At 34.5% G+C, this 6864-nt stretch overlaps 1 non-coding gene across 1 annotated transcript; it reads right to left on the reverse strand.

Annotated features, from left to right (window-relative positions):
* Nucleotides 1-245: 245 nt before the first annotated feature.
* Nucleotides 246-352, reverse strand: LOC112098644. Its single transcript, XR_002905754.1, has one exon. It is a non-coding gene; the product is annotated as a small nucleolar RNA R71 (small nucleolar RNA).
* Between the last annotated feature and the right edge of the window lie 6512 nt (nucleotides 353-6864).

Genomic DNA, 6864 nt, shown 5'->3' on the forward strand with positions numbered 1-6864 from the left:
TACCATCTTTCCATGGGTTAGAGAGAGAGGATCCATATTTGCACATTAAGGAATTTCTTGACATATGCTCTACATTCCGTTTTCAAAATTTTAATAATGAGTCAATTAGGCTTCGTATGTTCCCTTTCTCATTAAAAGACAAAGCAAAAGCTTGGTTGAATTCACTTCCTGCTGGGTCTATTAGTACATGGGATGAATTGAGTAATAAGTTTCTCACCAAGTTTTTCCCTATGTCTAAAACAAATGCCCTTAGGAGAGAGATAAGTGATTTTTATCAAAGAGAGGGTGAGCAATTTTACGAGTGTTGGGAAAGATTCAATGATTTACTCCTTAAGTGTCCCCACCATAGTTTTGAAAAATGGAGACTTATACAATGCTTTTATAACGGTTTAACCATGTCAAATCGTCATATGGTAGAGTCTATGAATGGTGGGAGATTTTTGAACTTACATGAAGGGGCTGCATGGGATTTCTTTAATTCACTTTCTGAGAATTCTCAACAGTGGGATTTTTCAAATCAAAGAGAAAAATCATCTCAAGTTTCTAGAAAGGGGTTATATGAAGTTAAGGATGACTTTGATGTGAAAGCCACTCTAGCTATGCTTTCTAGGAAAGTAGATGCCTTAGCTCTGAACCAATCAATGAATCATCATCCTAGTGTAGCTAATGAGGTTTGTGCTATTTGTTCTAACGTGTCTCATACAGCACAGAATTGTCCATCATTACCAGTCTATCAAGAGGCTTATTCTGAGCAGGTACATGCCTTACAATCATATGAGAAAACCTCCAATAGTCCATATTCATCCACATATAATCCTAATTGGAGGAATCACCCTAATTTTTCTTGGAAACAAAATCAACCTTTGTCAAACCAAGGAGGACAACAATTTAACATGCCCAATCAACAATTTGTCCCTCCTAACCAAGTATATCCTCCTGCCCAACAACCTATGTCTCAATTTGTTGCACCCCAACAAAGAAAGCCTTCTTTAGAGGATACACTTCAAAGTTTCATTCAGTCAACCCAACAAGCTTTTCAGTCAAATACTCAAGCTATTCTGAAGCTTGAACATCAATTGGGTCAATTAGCAACTACTGTAGCGGAGAGAGAAAAAGGAAAATTCCCAAGTCAACCAATTCCCAATCCTAAAGGAGTGCATGAAGTTGAATTGAGTTCAAGCCATCAGCATGAAGAAGCAAAATCTGTTATGACCTTGAGAAGAGGAAAGTTATTTGACAACAAGATGGAGGTTCAAACAAGGAAGGTATCTAAGCCTGCTTCTTCAGATCTAGTTCCATCACAAAACTCATCACCAAATGATCCTGAAGAGAGTGACCCGCCAGCTTACATTCCCAAGGCTCCTTTTCCTCAAAGGTTAACAAAGGTAAAGAAAGGGACTTCAACAGGTGAGATTATGGAAATCTTCAAACAGGTAAGTATAAACATCCCTTTACTCGATGCTATTAAGCAAGTTCCTTCATATGCAAAGTTTTTGAAAGATTTATGCACTAAAAAGAGAAATTTGCATGTCACTAAAAAGGCGTTTTTAACTGAACAAACTAGCAATTTACTTCAATGTAAAATGCCACCAAAATTTAAGGACCCTGGTTCTCCTACTATCTCATGTGTTATAGGGAACCAATGTTTTGATAAAACATTATTGGATTTAGGCGCTAGTGTTAATCTCTTGCCTTACTCTGTTTACATGCAACTTGGACTAGGGGAATTAAAGCCAACTTCTATTATTTTGCAACTTGCTGATAGGTCAATGAAAATACCTCGCGGTATTATGGAGGATGTGTTGATACAGATTGATAAATTTTATTATCCTGTTGATTTTATCGTTATTGATACTCAGCATGTACATGATCCTAAGAAACACACTCCAGTTATTCTAGGTCGTCCTTTCTTAGCTACAGCTGATGCTCTTATTAATTGCAGGAATGGAAACATGCAGCTATCTTTTGGTAATATGACCATGGAATTGAATATTTTTAATGTTACCAAGCAGCCACAAGAAGAAGATGAATTTGTTGACGCGAATATGATAGAGGAATTAGTAGAAGATTCATTCATTTCAAATCATAATGATGATCCATTAGAGGCATGTCTAACTCATCCTGATTTATCTTTTAATGATGACAGTGCAATTGCAGAAGTCAGCGCTTTACTTGATGCACCTCTAATTACATACACAACTAAATGGAAGACAAAGTCAGAACTACTGCCTCATTCTGAGAAGAAAATTGGCCCATCTGCGGAGGCACCACCAAAATTGGAACTCAAAGCACTGCCTGACACTCTGGAATATGCATTCTTAGGAGAATCTGACACTCTACCTGTTATTATTTCTTCTTCCCTCGATCTTGAGCAAAAAGGTAAGTTGTTAGGTATTCTAAAAGAGCATAAGGAGGCAATAGGATGGACCATCGCTGATATTAAAGGTATTAATCCAGTAGATTGCATGCATCGTATTCATCTTGAAGAAAATGCTAAACCTGTTAGGGAAATGCAACGTAGGTTAAATCCTAACATGAAAGAAGTGGTAAGAGCTGAAGTAATCAAATTATTAGATGCAGGAATTATTTATCCTATTTCAGATAGCTCTTGGGTTAGCCCTGTGCAAGTTGTTCCTAAGAAATCTGGTGTTACAGTAGTTACTAATGCTAATAATGAATTAATTCCCACTAGAGTAACTACAGGTTGGCGTGTTTGCATTGATTATAGAAAATTGAATTCATTCACAAGAAAAGATCATTTTCCTCTTCCATTTATTGATCAAATGCTTGATAGACTTGCAGGTCATGATTTTTATTGTTTTCTAGATGGATACTCAGGTTATAATCAGATCCCTATAGCTCCAGAGGACCAGGAGAAAACTACTTTTACTTGTCCATTTGGAACTTTTGCATATAGGAGAATGCCATTTGGTTTATGCAATGCACCTGCTACTTTTCAAAGATGCATGCTTAGCATTTTTTCTGATATGGTTGAGAGATTTCTTGAAGTATTCATGGATGATTTTTCTGTTTATGGAGATTCTTTTAATGAATGTTTGCAGCATCTAACATTAGTTTTGCAGAGATGTAAAGAAAAGAACTTGGTTCTAAATTGGGAAAAGTGTCACTTCATGGTAAAACAAGGTATTGTTCTTGGTCATATAATTTCCAGCAAAGGTATAGAAGTCGACAAAGCTAAGGTGGATTTAATTTCTAATCTTCCACATCCCAAATCTGTAAAAGAAGTAAGATCTTTCCTTGGACATGCTGGTTTTTATAGAAGATTCATTAAAGATTTTAGTAAAATTTCTAGACCTTTATGCAATTTACTTGTTAAGGATGCACCTTTTATCTTTGATGAATCTTGTCTTGATGGTTTTGCAAAGCTTAAGAAATTGTTGACTTCTTCACCTATCATTCAGCCACCTAATTGGGATTTGCCTTTTGAAATTATGTGTGATGCATCTGATTATGCTGTAGGAGCAGTTTTAGGACAAAGATTAGATCGTGTGCCTTATGTGATTTATTATGCTAGTATGACACTCAATGATGCACAGTTGAACTATTCAACTACAGAAAAAGAAATGCTAGCTGTGGTGTTTGCACTTGATAAATTCAGATCTTATCTTATAGGTTGTAAAGTGATTATTTTTACTGATCATGCTGCTTTAAAATATTTGTTTACTAAGAAAGATGCCAAGGCAAGATTGATTCGTTGGGTGTTGCTTTTACAAGAATTTGACATTGAATTTAGAGATAAAAAAGGTTCTGAAAATGTTGTGGCAGATCATTTATCTCGCCTTGATCTTAAATTTATTCCAGAATCTTTACCTTTGAATGAGTCTTTCCCAGATGAGCAACTTATGAGTGTAAATGTCGTACCATGGTTTGCTGATATAGTTAATTACCTTGCTACAGGTCAAATCCCAGAGCACTGGACTAAGCAAGATAGAACAAAGTTCTTATCTAAAGTGAAAGATTTCTTTTGGGATTATCCCTATTTATTTAAATATTGTGCTGATCAGATTATTAGGCGATGTGTTCCCGATAATGAAATTCAAAGTGTTATCTCATTTTGCCATGAACAAGCTTGTGGAGGCCACTTTAGTGCTAAAAAGACAGCAACAAAAATTTTACAGTGTGGTTTTTATTGGCCTACTCTTTTTCATGACGTTTATATTTTCTGTTCTTTGTGTGATAGGTGCCAACGTATGGGTAGCATTTCAAAGCGGAACATGATGCCACTCAATCCTATTCTTGTGGTTGAGATCTTCGATGTATGGGGTATTGATTTCATGGGACCTTTTCCTCCATCTTTTGGTTATCAGTATATATTGGTTGCAGTGGACTATGTGTCGAAGTGGGTTGAAGCTATTCCATGCAAAACCAATGATCATAGGGTTGTAGTGAAATTCTTGAAGAGTAATATTCTGTCTCGTTTTGGTTTCCCTAGAACAATCATTAGTGATGGTGGCACCCATTTTTGCAATAAACCTTTCAAAACTCTTTTGGACAAATATTCCATTACACATAAGGTTGCCACCCCATATCATCCTCAAACCAGTGGCCAAGTAGAGATTTCTAATAGAGAGATCAAGCATATTCTAGAAAAAACAGTTAGGCCAGATAGAAAGGATTGGTCTTTAAGACTTGATGATGCATTGTGGGCATATAGGACTGCTTTTAAAACACCAATTGGGATGTCACCTTATCGACTTGTGTATGGAAAAGCATGTCATCTGCCAGTAGAGTTGGAGCATCGTGCATATTGGGCGATCAAGAAATTCAATTTTGACATGCAGCAGGCTGGTTCCAAGAGAAGATTACAACTAGCAGAACTTGAAGAGATCAGGAATGATGCATATGAGAATGCCAAGATTTATAAACAGCGAATGAAAGTCTTTCATGACAAACACATTTTGAGAAAAGCCTTTACACAAGGTCAGAAAGTACTTTTATATAATTCCCGATTGCATCTCTTTCCAGGTAAGTTACGTTCTCGATGGTCTGGTCCTTTTATAGTTCGTACTGTTTTCCCTTATGGAGCAATTGAGATTGAAAACCCTAAAAATGGTGATTTATTTAAGGTCAATGGGCAAAGATTGAAACCATTTTTAGAGTTAAGAACACCAGAAGTTGAGGAGATACTTTTAGATGATCCTGTTTATCAGGATTAATTATGTCCATCTTTGCACTCTTGTTTTATTTTAATAGTAGGTTTTCTTCTCTTTGTTTGTTTTTCTTTTCTAGTATTTTTCTTTTCTAATGTTTTCTTTTTAGTTGTTCTTTTTTTTTAAAGCTTTCCCAGCCCATCCAGGTGTGTTCTCTCCAACTTTCTTTTTATTATTTATGTTTATTATTATTATTATTATTATTATTATTATTATTTCTTTCATTTGTTTGCATGCATATCTTTTGTTTGTGCAACATTGAGGACAATGTTCCAAATAAGTTTTGGGGTGGGAATAGTGTGTGTTTTGTTTGTTAAAAATAAAAAATAAAAAAAAAACAAAAAACAAAAAAAAAATTGAAAATTTTAAATAAAAATTAAAAAAAAAATTTGTTGTTTTTTGTTTTTATGTGAAAAGCCAATGATAAAAATTTGATTGACAATGAATATGGTTTTTAGAAAGGGTTGAATATTGTCTTAGTTTATACTTGATTCTTGTGTTAGTACCTCTTGATTGAGATTCTTTAAACCATGAGCACTAATATCAATTCTTTCGTAATTTTGACTTGAAATTTGATATTGACGCAGCCTGAGTTGAGAATTTTAGATAGAGTAAATGACTGTTTGTCTTGATTCTTATCTCCACAATACAAAATAGATACACGGGCACCAAAGTCAGAAATAGCTACCTATAACCCTTAAGAGTGAAGCTATCCTTGAGTAATTTGGGCCTATGTACCACAAGTATGTAGAGGATAATCTACCATGAGAAGAAGGCTACCTTAAGGGGTAGAGTGAAAGCTCCTGACTATGGTTGAAAAAAAAAAAAGAAGAAAAAAAAAATCAAGTGCATGTGCTGAAAAAAAAAATCAAAAGAAAATGCACATAAAAGCCTGTGAGAGAAAAAAAAATTGGAGATCAAGATGATAAGATTAGTTTGACCTACTCTGTTCTTTGTTTGAGGCGAAGGCTGTTGATGTTGAGGATTTTGGGAATGGATTTGATTGAATTGATTTCACACACACACTACAAGAATCAAAAGAAAGGTGGGATTGACTATTGAATTAAAGTTAGAACTTTGCTAATATTTAAAATTTTCTTTGAGCTATATAATTTTTGCAATCTTTGAGGCTATTTTTCATGGTTTATTTAAAGTTTTTCGTTCTTTTGATTTAATTTAATTTATTATTATTATTTTTTTTAAATGATGTTTGTGGGTATCATCACTGAAGCCCTCACGAGACTACAACTCGTCCACTAGGGCCGCCTAGGGGTTTAAAGGCTTGTTGCATACGCTAAATGCAATCGCGATTACCTGCGAAAGTGGTTTAGTTAGGATTTACTTTTTGTTTCATTATTTTTATTTTTTTTTTAGTTTTAGTTTTAGTTTTGCTCGAGGACTAGCAAAATCTAAGTTTGGGGGTATTTGATGAGCATATAATACATACATATTTTACCATTAATTAAATAATTGTTAGTTATATTTATTTGTTATTTTTAATTAATTGAATTATTTTATTGAATAGGAAATGAATTGGAGATTATGGATAAAAAGAGCATAAAGGAGTTCAATTTGTAAGCATTAAAGATTAATTGATTTTTGGAAGGAATTAGACATACATGCATGTGGAAATCAAGCCAAGGAACCGAATTCAACAAGTAAATTCATCATGCACATGCGGACAAAAGAGAGA

The sequence above is a fragment of the Citrus clementina genome, unplaced genomic scaffold, assembly GCF_000493195.1.
Source record: "Citrus clementina cultivar Clemenules unplaced genomic scaffold, Citrus_clementina_v1.0 scaffold_5, whole genome shotgun sequence".
Classification (NCBI taxonomy): Eukaryota; Viridiplantae; Streptophyta; class Magnoliopsida; order Sapindales; family Rutaceae; genus Citrus; species Citrus x clementina.